Below are 17,063 nucleotides of genomic sequence, written 5' to 3' on the forward strand. Positions count from 1 at the left end.
CTCCCACAACATCAGAAAACATGAATTCACCACTAAAAGCCATGAATGCTACATCTACAAGATGGAGCCACAACATGACCAAAGCAAGATACTACAGTTAATACTTCAGAAAGCAATACCACCATATAAAAAAAAAGACTCTTTCCAAAGCAAGTCATTTGATTTCCAGTGATTGATTCATAATCTTTAGTTTAGATGTTAACAACTGGAATAGTTTCAGCAATTAGGGGCATTACATTTTATAGAAAGAGAATGTTATATATTATTATAGCTGTTAAGTAAATCGACAAATAGCTAGGAACTCAAAGTTGCTGCACTAGAGACTAATGTGTGCACAACCAAAGAAGATCTTTACAAATCTTAAAAAAAAAGTGTGATTATTAACAATTGGGAAGGATAAGAACACAAGCAAAATGCAAGTCATAAATGTTGTTTAGTCAGAATTTGGATTTTAAAAAGAATGAACTCTTACGTACCTATCCCAATTTGCATCAAGTCCTGTTCATTTAACACCACCAGGATCACATCAGAACTGCTCCTTGTCTGGCACTGCCTCAATTTTAAAATTCTCATCCACAGTCTTGACCATCCCTATCTCTATAGCCACTTCCAGCCTGACAAGCCTTGAGAGCACTGCCAATTCCAGCCTCTTGCCCGATTTTCTACAGACTATTGGTTGCGATGTCTTCAGCTCCCAGCTCTGGAATTCCGTCCGAGCCTCTCACTTCAAGATTTTTATTTGACCAAGTATTTGGTCATTTTGAATATCCCCACTAAGTGATTCAATGTCAACTTTTGTTCAATAATACTGCTATAAAGCACTTTGGAATGTTTTACCTATTATAAAAAAGGGCCATATTTGTTGCTGGAGTCTTATCAATTCATTGTTTATTAGAGTGTAATTAGCTCAATTGATGGAATGTCCACTTTAAATCAAAGAGTCATGGACTCATTATACACTAACTTCAGTACATGATGCAAGTTGGGGGAGTGATTGGGCAAGATGAGATGTCAGAAGCCATATCTGCCAATTCCAACAAATGCAACAGATTTTGTGGCACTATTCAAACAGAAAACAAAGAATGTCACAGTCAACTCTCAACATAAAACAAAAATTAACTGGCTAATTAAATTTACTAAAAATTAGCATATGCCTGGGCTGTTCATCATGTAGTACTTTGCTGTGCACACACTGAAGCTGAAGTGTTGGCCGCCACAATTGCTTATCAGTTGACTGTAAAGTGCCCTGGGATATTTTTGTCAAATACAAGTTTGTTCCAGAGAAAGAAATTCCCAATTCAGAATTGGAATAGCTTGGGCCATTTAGTGTCACTTTTCATTGCAACTGAAACACATGGACTGGTCTTGCACTCAAGGCTAATCCAATAATTCAAACCATTAACCAAACCCATAAAAACACTTCTTTAACATCATGGATGAGCTATATGTGGCACACTCCCAGTTTGAACACAAAACACATGAATGCTGAAAACTTCACTACCTCATCTCTTCCTCTCAATATAGCCCAAATACATTTAACCCTGGTTTAGGAAGAATGTTACTAAACAGACTTGCTATAAAAAGCTTCACAAAAATGTGAGAAATGTCAGTGCACCAGCAAATGATAACATTTTAGGTTCTTATCTTTTTGGCCAATATTGCTGGTGTAGGAGGAGGCATGAGTGAGCTAGGTTCGTCCACCTGCTAAATTCTCCCTACTCCCAATGTTGGAGACACACCCATGTTGTGCCTCACCACAGCTGAGTCCAGTGCTCAGTTAACTGTGGTCACAATCTGCCTCTACATCATGAAATCAGAGAATAAGGAGTTGCAACTTTTACTCAAACCCTTCTTTCCACAGACTTCTCTGCTCTCCTGTCCTCACTGCAACCACACCCTACATCTTAATTGCCCAATCCATACTCAAGGCCTCCCCCTTGACTTGACCATTATGTAGACCTCACTGCTTTGGATTACAGGCAAGGCAGCCTTGGATAATTTCCAGGCCTCCCTCACCATCCTGTCCAATTCCAACCTACCATCGTAATCTTTTCCCCTGGGAGAAAGGAACTCCCTCACCAATTCGGCCCAATACACCACCATTGTTAGCCTATACCAATGACAAATGAATATCTAAATCAAAATTAATAGATAATGAAAGCCAACTTCTCTAATCACGTTTATCTCAACAAGAACCACCAAACAAACAATCTGCCCCCAAGCCAATGGAATCATACAGTACAGCCCCAACTGAGAAAGAGAAACAAGTGCCAGGCTTGAAAAAGGACATTGTGTAGCTCATTATAACCCAGTTATATTCCATGCTCAAGAAACTCAGCTTCATATTACAACTTAAACATTAACAGTGCAGGTAGGAAAACAGCATTAAAACAAGCACCGTATGTACAGAAGCCACTAGCCAAGGCAGGATGATATATTCTTTTTCTGCAAGATCTGGAGTGATGAGCTAGTGGAAATAAATATCAAACTTTAATCTTCTCTGTTGGCCTGTACAGCCTACAATAGATGTTTGGGCATGATCTGCAAAACATGAAATGCTGAAAATTTAGTTACTTCACTCTTCCACTCATATAGCCCAGCATTGATATAGTCCAACAGCACTAAACTGCTGCTTAATACTAGTGAGATTTAAAAATATTACAACCAAACTTGCACCTTTTCCCCCCCCACCCCTGCAAAAAAAATTCACTCGAAACAATTTCCATGCAAGCCACAATACACTGGCCTGTTTAGTGTCTTAGAGGTAACCAGTCTCTTACTTCACAAGGTCTTTTTAAAAAGTATCAAATTTGAATATGATTAGATAACAAAGAAATATTCTTAACAGTGCTGAAACACTGGCAATTTCTGTAAATCAGTCATGTGTGCGGCAGAAATAGAAAATTATTGGTGCTGCTGGTTGTGTGGTACTGCTCAACACTCAATTTTTTAAAAAGTTAATTGGCAGCCAATGGGAGTCAGATTAGCAATTTTTCAGCACCATTTGAGAACAGCAGCACACAGGCTGCATAGCAAGGGAGTGGCCTTAAACAAAATGGGTGGAAGAGGGTGGTGAACCAAACTCCAGTTAGTTTTGTTTTCGAGTTTGGGAAAAGCAAGGCTGAACGAGTTCCAGTCAGTCAAAAGATTGTTTTGAATTATTCTCGTTGAAATGAAAGCTTCAATGAGTATTGTGCTGGCAAACAAAGCTCCACGGTCTGGTTATTCAAGTTATGGCACTTCTGTCAGTAAAAAAATTTAAGAGACAGGACTTCAGGGGAATGTTTCCACACTGGAAAAGTCTCAAATGTCAAATTCATTCAAGCTGTTTCTTTCAGGAGACAGTATCATTTGACATTACAGCATTAAGGTCATAAATCAGACAGGTTCTTGACTGGGATTTTGGAAGAGGACAGCAGTTTTGTTGAAATGGAGGGAGAGAGAGTGAAAATCTGATCGAGTCAAACTGCAGTCTCCCAACACAACAGAAACAGAATGGCTCCTATAGTTCTGAAAAATACAAATCTTCGGTCTTTCCTGCCACCCCCTAAGAGGGGAACGAAAGAGGAACAATAAGCACACACAAGTGACATGCCTCCATTGCTAAAAGAATGTTCAATTCCCCAAACCTGTTTTTGCAAGTGTCTACAAACTCTCACATGCCTCGCAGGCCAGAGGGTGCTGGAAATTACAATGGAATGTTGAAAGTCTTCCAATTTTTTGCTCTCTGGCCAAACACAAAGTTGCCCCATCACCAGTCTGTCCAACAAATACTTATTGCATCAAAAGATGCTGTAAAATATCAGAAAGCATTTTTTGAAGGGCAACTACTTGCTAATGATGCAAGAGAAAGGCAATAAAGGTAAAAAAGGGGGAGTTTAGGGTATACGGCATCGACTTGAGGTGGGCGCTTGGTTGAAGGGCAAAATGAGTATGTTGATAGACAAAATATTAAGTATTGGTAACATTTTGTGAACATCTGTGCAAACAAATGACAAGAACCATTTCTCTTGGACATCTTGGAGAAATTTCACCTCCTGATAATAATTCCATCTATTTGCATTATGTGCATATTTTAAAATACTTAAATTTGATCTGTTTCCACACGTCTGTGGAGATGCAAACCCCAATTACACAAGTCCCCACAAACTACTAATCAATCCATCCATGAAACAGACCACTTTGAAATATAAACCAAAAAAAAACACAATCTGATCTAGGATCAAAGGACACAACATGATTCTTTAATTAGAAGGAAAGCAATTCAAAATTCATGACAACACCCCACTCATTAAAAATGCTCTGACCTCCAAATTTTTCATCTGACAGTTTGGTTGAATTACGAAAGTGTTAATGTCTGTGCTCAGCTACATCCCCAAGGACAGTTATGATGGAGGTGGGTATAAAGCTGACCCTCAGCACAAGTTATGAGCACAAAACCTGGCTGGAAAGTCATTCCCATCATTGATTGCCAACACACTTCAAAAGCCACAACACTGCAGTTGGCACCTTTCTCAGTAATTTGAGTTCACACCCAGTTACAGACCCAAATTAAAACCCACTATGTAAAAGGCAAGGAGAACAAGACGAGATTAAAAAAAATTGCTCCAAGGCGAGCTTCCAACTCCCAAACTATTTAAAAAGGTATTCAATTCCCCACCCTTGGATTGTTAAATACTGCACAGGGCAATTATAGAAACAAATTTTAAAAACATCAAGTCAGAGATCAAGGGCATAATTTTGCCAAAATATTTCCAAGTGTGATTTCTAGAGGGAAGACTGTGATTCCCACCAGTTGGGTTGGAGGGATCCGAATCCACCCATATTTAAAAAAATGTCTAAAGTCTCCCCCCCCCCCACTCCCCAAAAGTGCGCAGCACCCTATAATGGGGTTGCAAAACACCTACTCCCTTCAAGTCAAGCCCCTTGATAGTACCAACCTGATGCTATGTAGCTATGTCCCTGACCACTGGGAGTTGCAATAGCCTCCAAGCCCTCAAAAATGCCAGCATGGTCATCGGACCTATCCAGTAAATTCAACAAGTGGCTGCGAGAAGGTCCTCACTGAGGAACAATTGGGATTTTAATGTCTGAGTTATGCTAAAAGCATGCTGTTTAGGTACAAAAGAAAAACCCAATGAATTTGGGCTGTACACCTGTGCTTTCTCAGAAGCACTTCAGAGTTGGAAAAAATTCCCTTTACAGAACAGCTGTGCCTTTGAAAAAGCACTTCAAAATTAATGGACCATGAAGGGTTATAGAAATAATGTTAATCCTCCTTTGAAAGGCCCAGGAGCTGCCACTCAAAAGGAGTTGTAAAAGTTAATGGGGTGTTAAGATAACTTTAAATGCATTACCTTTAGCTTAAGGCAATGCATTTTCTAAGGTCTAATACAGATAGAAAATATACTGTAAATGGCAGAATCTTTAAGAGTATTGATAGGCAGAGGGATCTGGGGTGTACAGGCACACAGGTCACTCAAAGTGGCAATGCATGTGGAGAAGGTAGTCAAGAAGGCATATGGCACGCTTGCCTTCATCGGCCAGGACATCGAGTTTAAAAATTGGCAAGTCGTGTTGCAGCTTTATAGAACCTTAGTTAGGCTGCACTTGGAATATAGTGTTCAATTCTGGTTTCCACGCTACAAGATGTGGAGGCTTTGGAGAGGGTACAGAAAAGATTTACCAGGATGTTGCCTGGTATGGATGGCATTTGCTATGGAGTACAGGTTGGAAAAATGTGGTTTGTTCTCACAGGAACAACAGAGGATGAGGGGTGATCTGATAGAAGTCTACAAGATTATGAGGGGCATGGGTAGAGTGGATATAGTCAGAGGCTTTTTCCCCCAGGAAGAAAAAATTACTAGGGGACATAGGTTTAAGGGGCAAGGTTTGAAGAAGATGTATGAGGCAAGTTTTTTTTTTGAAAAAAGGATGGTGGGTGTTGGGAACTCGCTGCCAAGGGAGATGGTGAAAGCAGGTACAATAGTAACTTTTAAGGGGCGTCTTGACAAATACATGACTAGGATGGAAATAGAGGGATAATGGTCCTTGGAAGGGTAGGGGGTTTTAGTTCAGTCGTGCAACATGGTCGGTGCAGGCCTGGTGGGCCTGTTCGGGTGCTGTATTTTTTTTTATCTTTCTCTTTGCAACTTTCAAACACTTTGAAGTGCTTCGTTTGCATTCCATTTCAGAGAGAAGACTAGCCCTTGCGACACAAGATTCAACTCTCACCAATTGGAATGGGCAGGAGCACCAGAAACTATTTAACATGCAGTGTAAACCCTGTTTCAGACTTCTCGCCAAACTCACTGGCCCAACTGGGGCTGAGAGAATCGTCTCAAGTTTTTTGGCTACTCTTCTCCCCCTTCTTCTGTGAAGACACTAATCTTTGCTGGGGTCCAGTTCCACAGCAGAGTTGTCCTCCAGGACCTCACGCAGTGACATTAAATCACATTCAAACAAAATGGCTCAAAAATCAGGAGGTAATTCAAACAAGAGAAAGCAGAATTATGAGACAGAGTCCCCTTCTCACAAACAAATGAATCAAAAGAGCCATTTAAGACAGCTGACTTGGTTAAAGAGCCAAGTTTCAAGGAACACTTCAAAAAAGATAAGTGGAGGTACTTTAAGAAAGGGAATTCTAGAGTTTAGAGCCTAGACAGCTGAAGGCACCACCTGCCAATTACAACATTTCTACTGGTGCCCAAACCAAGATCAACTCAGCAGACTAGGAAGTGAATCCAGTCTCACCAGATCCAAATAAAATGGGTATTTGCAGAACACAGCTCTAAAGAGAACAGCTTTCCCCAACAGTGTACTGTAATAATGCAAGAGAAGTCTTCCTAAGTTTTACATTATCAGACCAAGTTACAAGCAGCAGAAAACTCAATTGCCTTTTTAATCAGGCAATTTGCTCATCGGCAACGATTTTGCTACACTTCCTCCTCCCAGACACAGCCTTTATTGATTTTATGAGCTCTTTGTTTGAACAATGAGTGTTTGAGGGCAGGAGTTCTTGATTAAGTTCAAGCTGATAAAAATAGGGAGAATGCAAAGTTCAGCTGTAATAAACAAGCACCAGTTTTTTTTTAAATTGCTGTGCTCTTCTCAACTGGGAGGTCAAAAAGGAACCAAGACAGTTGAACAACTTTTGCTCTTTGCTGGATTAGGGAGAGAAAAATAAGGAAAGGTCACTCCAAACCACATTTATAGCAACTTTAACTTAAAGCATCACAAAGTAATAACCAGAGCAGTGAGAAAAGACAAGATCAAGGTAGGTTTATGAAGGAAGGCACGTAAGATTTTACAACAAACACAAGACTTTTCTTTAACTAAATAACTTGGGAGCATTTATTTTCCTCCTATCCCTGCCCACCCACCCCACCCCTCACACTGCTCCCTCCAGAAGTGATTAACTGTGTGTTAGAGTGAAGTTGCACAGTCATCCTTTTATCCAAATAGCCATTCTTCACATTTTAGCATTTACTGACTCAGGAGCAGATCCTATTTTCAGTCATCATTCAAACTCACTGTTGAAAGGGAATTTCAAAACAAGCAGTTTTGAGCACCTTGGCCAATTATGCCTCCCCTAACCCAGGGTTGGCACTTGAGCTCAGCTAAAGATATGAACTCACCTGAAGATACGGATCAACTACTCCTAGATAAACACAGCAAACCAAAGAAATAGGTTTTTTTTAAAAAACTTAAATACTGGAAACTTTGAGGAACGATTAAAAGAATTCGAGCTGCAAAGGAGAACAAGGGGAACCAAAAGAAGTTTATGATAACAAATTCGCAAAATCAATCAAGGAAGAGCTCCAGCACCACAGGGTAGAAGCTAAAACCTAGGAAGTTAGTACTAAGAAATGGAAGTAGTGTAGATTGTTATGAGTAGGAAGGCTATCGAAATCTAATGTACTGAAAGTCAAAAGGCAATCAGATGCATTTCTGCAAGAAAAAAGGACTTGAGACCAAATAAAAAAAGCAGGATTGATGCATTAGGAGGGGGGACAGGGATTTTCTGATCCCTGAAATAGAAGTCAACATAAAACAGAAATGCATGTGCAGTAAAGCAAGCACTTTAGCACCAGCTCCAACCCTATCTACAAGCTTCAACAAAGTACTTGCCCCACAGCCTATCAACATATTGGGATGAATGTTGGTTCTGGCCTTATCTCAAAACAAATTTTGTAGTGTTCAAATTCCAGGTTTTAAAAGGAAGCAGACTAGGAACATACACAAAAAAATTCAACTCTTCAGCAGCTTATGCTCTCTGCAAACTTAGCTCCTCTGGTAATAGATTACATCATCTTTCTTTCCACCAAGGGAATTGAAAGATTTTGCTCCTTAATCTGCTTTCAGATGCATCAGCAAGGTCAGTGTTTCCTAGGAGCCCTAACAAAACTGGAGTAAATGGGATCGGGGGAAACCCTTCATTGGTTGGGGTCATACCGATCACTAAAGGTGGTGGTTGAAGGTCAATCATCCCAGTCCTAGGACATGACTGCAGGAATTCAAGGTAGTGTCCTTGGCCCAACCATCTTCACAAAGTCACTCAATAAACTTCCTCCTATCAGGTGGTCAGCAGGAATGTTCACTGATACTTGCACGAATGTTCAGTACCATTTGTGACACCTTGGATGCTGAAGCAGTAATGCAATTAAATGTCAAGGGGCAATGGTTAGATTCTGTGTTGGAAACGATCATTGCCTAAACCTTTGTGGTGCAAACAGTCAACATCCATATAAAACACAACCGGTTTAGGCTTGGGCTTACAAGTGGAAAGTAACACTTGCACCACACAAGTTTAGGCAATGATCATTTCCAACATCAAATCTAACCATTGCCCCTTGACATTCAATCGCATTACCATCACGGAATCCCCACTACTAACAATCTGGGGATTACCACTGACCAGCCACGAGTTGAATAACTCACCTCCTGACCCACCAGATGCCTGTCCAACATTAATATAAAGACACACATCAGGAACGTGATACAATATTGCCTGGATAAGTGCAAATCCAAACACCAAAGGAGCTCAATGCCATCCAGGACAAGGCAACCCTGCTTTACTGGCACTCCATCCGCTACCAAGGCAGCATTGTGCATCAAGATGCACTGCAGCAACTCACCAAGGCTCCTTTGATCCTTTGACAGTAGATTACAAAGCCACAACCTCTATGACCAGAAGGGCAGCAGATGCATAGGAACACCACCGTCTGCAAGTTCTCCAAGTCATACGCCATTCTGACTTGGAAATATATTGCTATTCCTTCACTGTCACTGGATCAAAATCCCTGAAGTCTCTCCCCACTGTGCTGACAGCACATGGGCTGCAGTGGTTCAAGGCGCAGCTCACCACCACCTTCAAGGTGAATTAGGGATTAGCAATAAATGCTAGCCTTTGCATCCCATGAACAAATAAACAAGATCTAAATTTGTTTGCTATGCAGTTTTATACATTTCAGAATATTTGCCAAGCACAAGTGGCTAGCACTGCAGCCTCACAGCACCAGAGACCCAGGTTTGATTCTAGACTTGGGTGACTGTGCAAACGCCACACAGGCAAACATTCTGAGTGTGCTTGCTCCGTTTTCTTCCCACAGGTGTGTAGGTTAGGGGGATTAGTGGAGCAAATGTGGGCTTACAGAAACAGGGCCTGGGTAAGATTTTCCATTGAAGGATTGGGGCAAACTTGATGGGCTGAATGGCATGTAGGGATTCTATGATTCTGGGGGACAGCCCAGGAGGACTTGCATGTGATGACTACAAATGTAATTTTTCAACATTATGCCCAGATCTTCTACTTATTTAAATATTTCTATCCTGAGTAAACAGTGTCACACTGCAACAATATGCCAAAAAATTGTCTTTTGGTCAGTGTTAATAACCTTGCCCACTTGTACTAAGACCAACTTATAAAATGGACCTTTGCAATGGATTTCTTGAGCAACAAAATGGAGTAAGATACTTATTCAGAGGAAAATATTTCAACTGCATGACAAAAAAAAGTCCTCGACCACCCATCATGTCCTACATACAATTATTTCATCATGCTATACATGTTTCACTGAACATTTCATTAATACAATACTGGAATATGCAACCAGTTGCCTGAATTATTCACTTACCAAAACAAGCCCAGGTTTCCTGAAGTATTCAAATAAACAGCATCTTATTACATGGTGGATGGGACCTCATCAGGAAGCTTTACAGTCCATTTAAGAACATAAGAACATAAGAAATAGGAGCAGGAGTAGGCCATCTAGCCCTTCGAGCCTGCCCCGCCATTCAATAAGATCATGGCTGATCTGTTGTGGCTCAGTTCCACTTTCCCGCCCTCTCCCCATAACCCTTAATCCCCTCGCTTATCAAGAACCCATCAACCCGCTTCTTAAAAATATTTAGCGAGGCAGCCTCCACCACTTCAACGGGCAGAGAATTCCAGAGATTCACCACCCTTTCAGTGAAGAAGTTCCTCCTCAACTCCGTTCTAAACCGCCTCCCCTTTATCTTGAGGCTGTGCCCCCTAGTCCTACTGTCTTTTTTGAGCGGGAAGAGTCTCTCCACCTCTATCCTATCCATCCCATTCATCATCTTATACGTCTCAATGAGATCTCCCCTCATTCTTCTAAACTCTAACGAGTACAAGCCTAGTTTATTCAGCCTCTCCTCATAGCTCAATCCCCTCAACTCCGGTATCAGCCTAGTAAACCTCCTCTGCACTCCCTCCAGGGCCAAAATATCCTTGCGCAGGTGCGGCGCCCAAAACTGCACACAGTACTCCAGCTGCGGCCTCACCAATGCCCTATACAGCTGCAGCAAGACCTCCCTACTTTTATATTCAATCCCCCTCGCTATGAAGGCCAGCATCCCATTCGCCTTCCTGACCACCTGCTGCACCTGCAAGCTGGGTTTTTGCGACTCATGCACAAGGACCCCGAGGTCCCTCTGCACCGTCGCCTGCTGCAGTTTTTCGCCACGTAAGTAATAGTCCTTCCTACCAAAGTGGACCACCTCACACTTGCCAACATTAAATTCCATTTGCCATTTCCTGGCCCATTCGCCCAGCCTATCTAGATCCTTCTGCAGACTCTCCACACCCTCCGCACAATTTGCCTTTCCCCCAATCTTGGTGTCATCAGCAAATTTCGACACCCTGCACTCGGTTCCCTCCTCCAGATCATCTATATAAATGGTAAATAGCTGAGGCCCCAGCACCGACCCCTGGGGCACCCCACTAGTCACCAACCGCCAATCCGAATAGCACCCATTGACCCCCACTCTCTGCCTCCTATTTGACAACCAATCCTCTATCCACGCTAACACCCTACCCCCAACTCCATGTCCCCTGACCTTCTGCAATAACCTCTTGTGAGGTACCTTGTCAAACGCCTTCTGAAAATCCAGAAAGACCACATCCACCGGCTCTCCTCTATCCACTGCCCTAGACACATCCTCATAGAACTCCAGTAAATTTGTCAGACACGACTTCCCTTTAATGAAACCGTGTTGCGTCCGCCCTATCAAGCAATTCCCTTCGAGATGCCTCGCAATTTCCTCCTTAATGACGGATTCTAACATTTTACCTACCACAGACGTTAAACTAACCGGCCTATAATTCCCCGCCTTTTGCCTGGCACCCTTCTTAAACAACGGCGTAACATTAGCCGTTTTCCAATCTTCCGGCACTTCCCCGGAATCCAGCGACGTCTGGAAAATAACCACCAAGGCATCCACTATCACCTCCGCCATTTCTTTCAGAACCCTCGGATGCATTCCATCCGGTCCTGGGGACTTGTCCACAATCAGCCCCTCCAGTCTGTCGCGCACCACCTCTCTAGTAACAGTAATGTCATTAAGACCCTCCAGTCCTACCACCTTTCCATCGCTAACACCCGGCAAATTATTCACGTCCTCCTCCGTGAAGACAGAAACAAAAAAGTTATTCAAGACCTTAGCCATATCCCCATCCCCTACCACTAGCTCCCCTTTCTCATCCTCTAAAGGACCAACGTTCACCCTAGCCAGCCTCTTCCTTTTTATATATTTATAAAAACTCTTGCTATCCTTTTTTATATTAAGTGCTAGCCCAGCCTCATAGCTTCTCCTACCCTCCTTTATCAACTTCTTTGTCAATCTTTGTTGACATTTAAACCTTTCCCAATCCTCTTCTCGCCCACTGCTCTTAGCTACTCTAAATTCCTCCGCTTTTAATTTAACACTTTCCTTCACCTCCTTCGTTATCCACGGCTTATTACCTCTCTTCCTACTGTCCTTTTTAACCATCGGAATAAATTTCTGCTGAGCACCAAGAAAGATCTCCTTAAAGATCCTCCACTGCTCCTCAGCAGACCTACCTTCCAACGCACTCCCCCAGTCCACATTTGCCAATTCTTCTCTCATCCTACCATACTCCCCTCTATTCAAACAAAGGACGCGTGTCCGGGAACCCACTTTCTCCTCCTCCATCTGCACCAGAAACTCCACCATACAATGATCACTCTCTCCAAGAGGATCCTTCACCGCAAGGTCCCTAATTCTACCCGCCTCATTACATAGCACCAGATCCAAGATAGCTCGCTCCCTCGTCGGCTCCAACACACACTGTTCAAGGAAATTATCCTGGCAGCATTCCAAGAACTCCTCCTCGAGCCCACCTTGTCCAACATGGGTTGACCAATCAATATGCAGATTGAAATCTCCCATAACTACTGCCGTCCCATTCCTGCACGCCGCACTTATTTGCGTGTTAACAGCCCGCCCCACCTCCAGATCATTATTCGGGGGCCTATAGACGACACCCACCAGCGTCTTCCTCCCTTTGCTGTTCCTAATCTCCACCCACAACGATTCCACGTTCTGCTCTTTGGCTCCGATATCATCCCTTGCTACCACCTTGATACTATCCTTAATCAGCAGAGCTACGCCACCCCCTCTTTCCTCCTGCCTATCCTTCCTAAACACTTGATAGCCCTGTACATTCATCTCCCAGTCCCTGTCACCTTGCAGCCACGTCTCTGTAATGGCCACCAGATCGTATCCATTTGTGTCGATCTGCGCCACCAGCTCATCCACTTTATTCCGAATGCTTCGTGCATTCAGATAAAGCGCTTTCATCCCAGCCTTCACCTGGACCCTATTTGCCGTAACGCCACCAATTGGGACATCCTTGGCCTCTTCCCTTACCTGTACCCTATCCTTAACTTTAGACCTCGTAGCGTCACCTACCCTCGCACCCTCCCCCCCCCTAATTAGTTTAAAGCCCTGTCTACAGTCCTCTTTACTCGATTAAGCTCCTCTTTAATTGGACTATTGTTTGGATCATAATTGGATTGAAACGGATACCAAAAATAGCTAACATTATTAACCAAACAAGGGATTTTCTTAATATCAATCTGTTTTGCACACAATTTACAAGTTGATATCAATTGCGTTCCAAAGATCTTACAGCAAGATTATAGTCTGGAGGGTAAAAAAGAGGCATAGTTCATTTGTATAATGTGGGTTGCTAATTACGTAGGGATGGAGGCAAGCAACAGTTAAAACAGCAAACCTCCCAAAGCTTTGGTTGAACGTCATTTGACGCAATTCTGTTACCTTAGGGAGGCAGAACGCTCAAATTCTACCCATGGATCTGTGTCAAAGGTGCAATCCTTTCCGGTTTTCTCACTGGAGTGGGGTGGGTATAAATGGACACAGTTTAAAACAAAGCAGGTATTCTGACAGAACACTGCTCCAACAAGTTAGTTAACCTCAGTAAGAGGTGTACAGCAATTTTTTTTTTAAAAATTCCCTATTTTAGAAACACAACCAACTCACAAAGATTGGTACAGCACAACATAATCGCTTCACCACATATACATATAGAAAGAAACAGAACACCAAGACAGTTGGTTTGGATTATTCATTACATACAGCACCTCCAAGGGTGTTTCAGAGATTGGGGGGTGGGGGGAAAATAGGATAAGATAAAGGCATGAGTACAAGACATAAATGGTGCCCTCGCTCAAGATACTAGCAAGAGAGTCATCTAAACTTATGGAAAATGTGTTACAGGAGTTAGTCAGACAATGCAGAGTCCAACTCACATGATCCAAAGCAAAATATTTGCGAAGGCTCCACAGAAAACAGGATTTCTTTTCCCCCCCCCACCAGGGGGAGCTTAGCACCAAGAAGAACTGTCTGAAGGATAAAGTTAAATGGAACATCTCAGGAAAACTAACACAGCTGCCTACAAGGGAGGCAGATCAAATACAAACATCTTCCAGTTTCAGGCGCTCCCCACTCTCCAGGAGGGTTTCTTGGAATAAAGCAATGTCAACCCTCTCCCATTTAAGAGGAACTCCTTCCTCCTTTGATTGGATAAGTACCATACAGCCTACACAACACACCCTCCCATGAAACAAAAGGAGACCCTCCACCAATCATAAGTCAAGAAAGGATATTTTCCTCATACTGCCAATGCCAAGATAATTTCTCAAGCTCTTCAAAGATAGTAACCCATCAGGATTTGATTTTGACACAGAACCAAAGGCAAAAATGGGTAGACGCCCACACCCACCCCACATCCCCAGCACACCAAGGATACAGTAAGATTGAATCTGTGTCTTGGGCTTAAACTAATGTACATAGTGTGCTATTCTAGGCCAAGTCTCCCACACTTCATCCAAAGAAGCATATCAAGGGATGCATTCCATTTTAAAAATAGTCTTCGCCATGCATTCCAGGATTTTTGAATTAACTACTGCCACGTGTATTCCGCCAAGGAAAATACAAGATATTGTCACAGGCATACAAAGAACTGGATAGCCAAAGTTCTCACGCCATGCTTAAGTGCACACCAAAGCATACATCCCTATCTCCAGCACACAAGGGGGCATCACTGATTGTTGGTCATGTGCAAAAGCTACACAATAGTTCTAAAAGGGAGTTTCTCTCATCATCTACAAACACTTATTGGACCACACCTGCAACCTCCACCCCCATGGCAGGAGACTCAATGCACGTTAACCAAGACAAGAGTAAAAGGATACATATTAGTATATACCACCATTAATAAGACAAAGGTTACAAGAAAAAAAATCACAGCCCTAGTGCCATACAACCTGCCCAACACATGTTCTTGAAGGATATAAAACCACTAGGATTCAATTTTGACACAGGACCAGAAGCAATGCAGGTAGTTCACCTGACCACTTTGCAACCCTGGCACAACAAGAAACACCAGTAAGAAGTAGTCTCACAATACCAGGTTAAAGTCCAACAGGCTCAGGGCTTTGCTTCTCCATCAGGTGAGTCCTGAAAGCTAGTGGTGTTTACTACCAAATAAGCCTGTTGGACTTTAGCCTGGTGTTGTGAGACTTCTTACTGTGTTTACCCAGTCCAACGCTGGCAACTCTACATCACAAGGATATAGCAGGATGAAATGTGTCTAACTTTAAAAGGCAAACGTTGAGGGATGCATTCCATTATAAACAAATGGATGCCACTGGTTTTCAAAAGGATAGACGAAATTCACTTTGGTGTTCATATACTAGATCACCCCCCCCTCAACATGATAAATAACACTACCACAAAATCAGGATTAGCAATGAACTGCAGATTATCACTCCAAATTATTTAAAATTGCTTTGCAATAACATCTCATTTCAATGCTGCCAGAGAACACAATTTGGCTGAAGAGTGTATGGTCTTTGGGAGCCTGTGGGAAACTATTCCAATAGTTGGTGGGTTTGAAAGCCATCACTTGCTTCGTGGAGCCTAGAGCAGTATCACTGCTCCTCCTGGCCTCAAAAACAAAATTTTCAGATGCATCCTTTCAGCAGTTTCATCCTTCCCCAGTGATGAGCCTGCTTTCACCTGACCTGAAAGCCAAAATAGCTTAACCCTATAAAAAGAGAGAATTGGAGAACAAATCCCCAAGGATGGGAAGAATTCTTTTAAAGAAAGGCAGCAAATTAATGATGTGATGCATTACTTGGACAAAAGGTAGTGGGCACAGATTCAAAGCAACTTTCAATGGGAAAACGGTCCACAGACATTAAAGGAGAAATTTACATGGCAACAGGAAAAGAACAGGTGCAGTGAGACTATTTGATGGCTCCTTGAACCAGTGCATATAGGCAGTGGGCCAAATGACATCCTTCTCAAATCAAGGATTGAACTGTTCTATACTGTCGTTATTTAAATTGGCATGGAGGATTGAATACAAGTCCTGAACTGAAAACATATCAAAAAGTTCAATTTAAATACACAAACACCACCAGTTATCTTGTAAAAAGACATCCAAACAGCTGGACAAGGCACCACCAAGATGCTCCTCCATGTGTGGAATTATTTAAGTGCTGTACAGAACAAAAAAAAAGTACCTGCAGTTGGGTGAGCTGTTTTCCAGAAATCAAGTACCCTTCAGATTCTCAGTGGAAGTGTGCACCTTACCCCTTGCATAAACTAATTGACTCAGCAAAACAAAATAGCGAGGAAATGGTCCTAAATTGGGATAGGAATGCACAAGAGACAATGAGAAGCATCCTTCAAAAGCAACCATGACTTAACATGAAGTTTTTGAAAATCAGTTCCCTCCCACAATCTCACATTTTGTACCCTTTCAGCAAAACTAAGTGATTCAAAAAGAATGGGTCCCACCCATCATTGAATTCCTAGAACTCAGCATTTGAAACTTCAGGAATCCATAATTTTGTGTGTGTGTGTGTGTGTGTGGGTGGGTGGGTGGGTGGGTGGGTGGGTGGGGGGAGTTTTTTTTTAAGCTTTACACGGATTGAACACGAATTAAACAGGCAGACGATACTTCAAATTGAAAAAGGTAAAATTTCACTTTAGGTCTTACACACCACAAGCATTTGCACCACTCTCCACAGACATGTGGCAGCTACACAGTTCCACAATATGCTGTTCCTTATTCACATGGAGTAGGTCAGGAGTCCTATGTTCAACAATAGCTTTCATATGAAGAGTTCAGTGTGATCATCATCAGCAAGACACTTCTATGTGTCCTCTCCCCCTCAGGTCACAACAGTTCTGATGGAGCTTTTGAA

Source organism: Carcharhinus amblyrhynchos, chromosome X (assembly GCF_965287045.1).
Source record: "Carcharhinus amblyrhynchos chromosome X, sCarAmb.v2.hapA, whole genome shotgun sequence".
Lineage (NCBI taxonomy): Eukaryota > Metazoa > Chordata > Chondrichthyes > Carcharhiniformes > Carcharhinidae > Carcharhinus > Carcharhinus amblyrhynchos.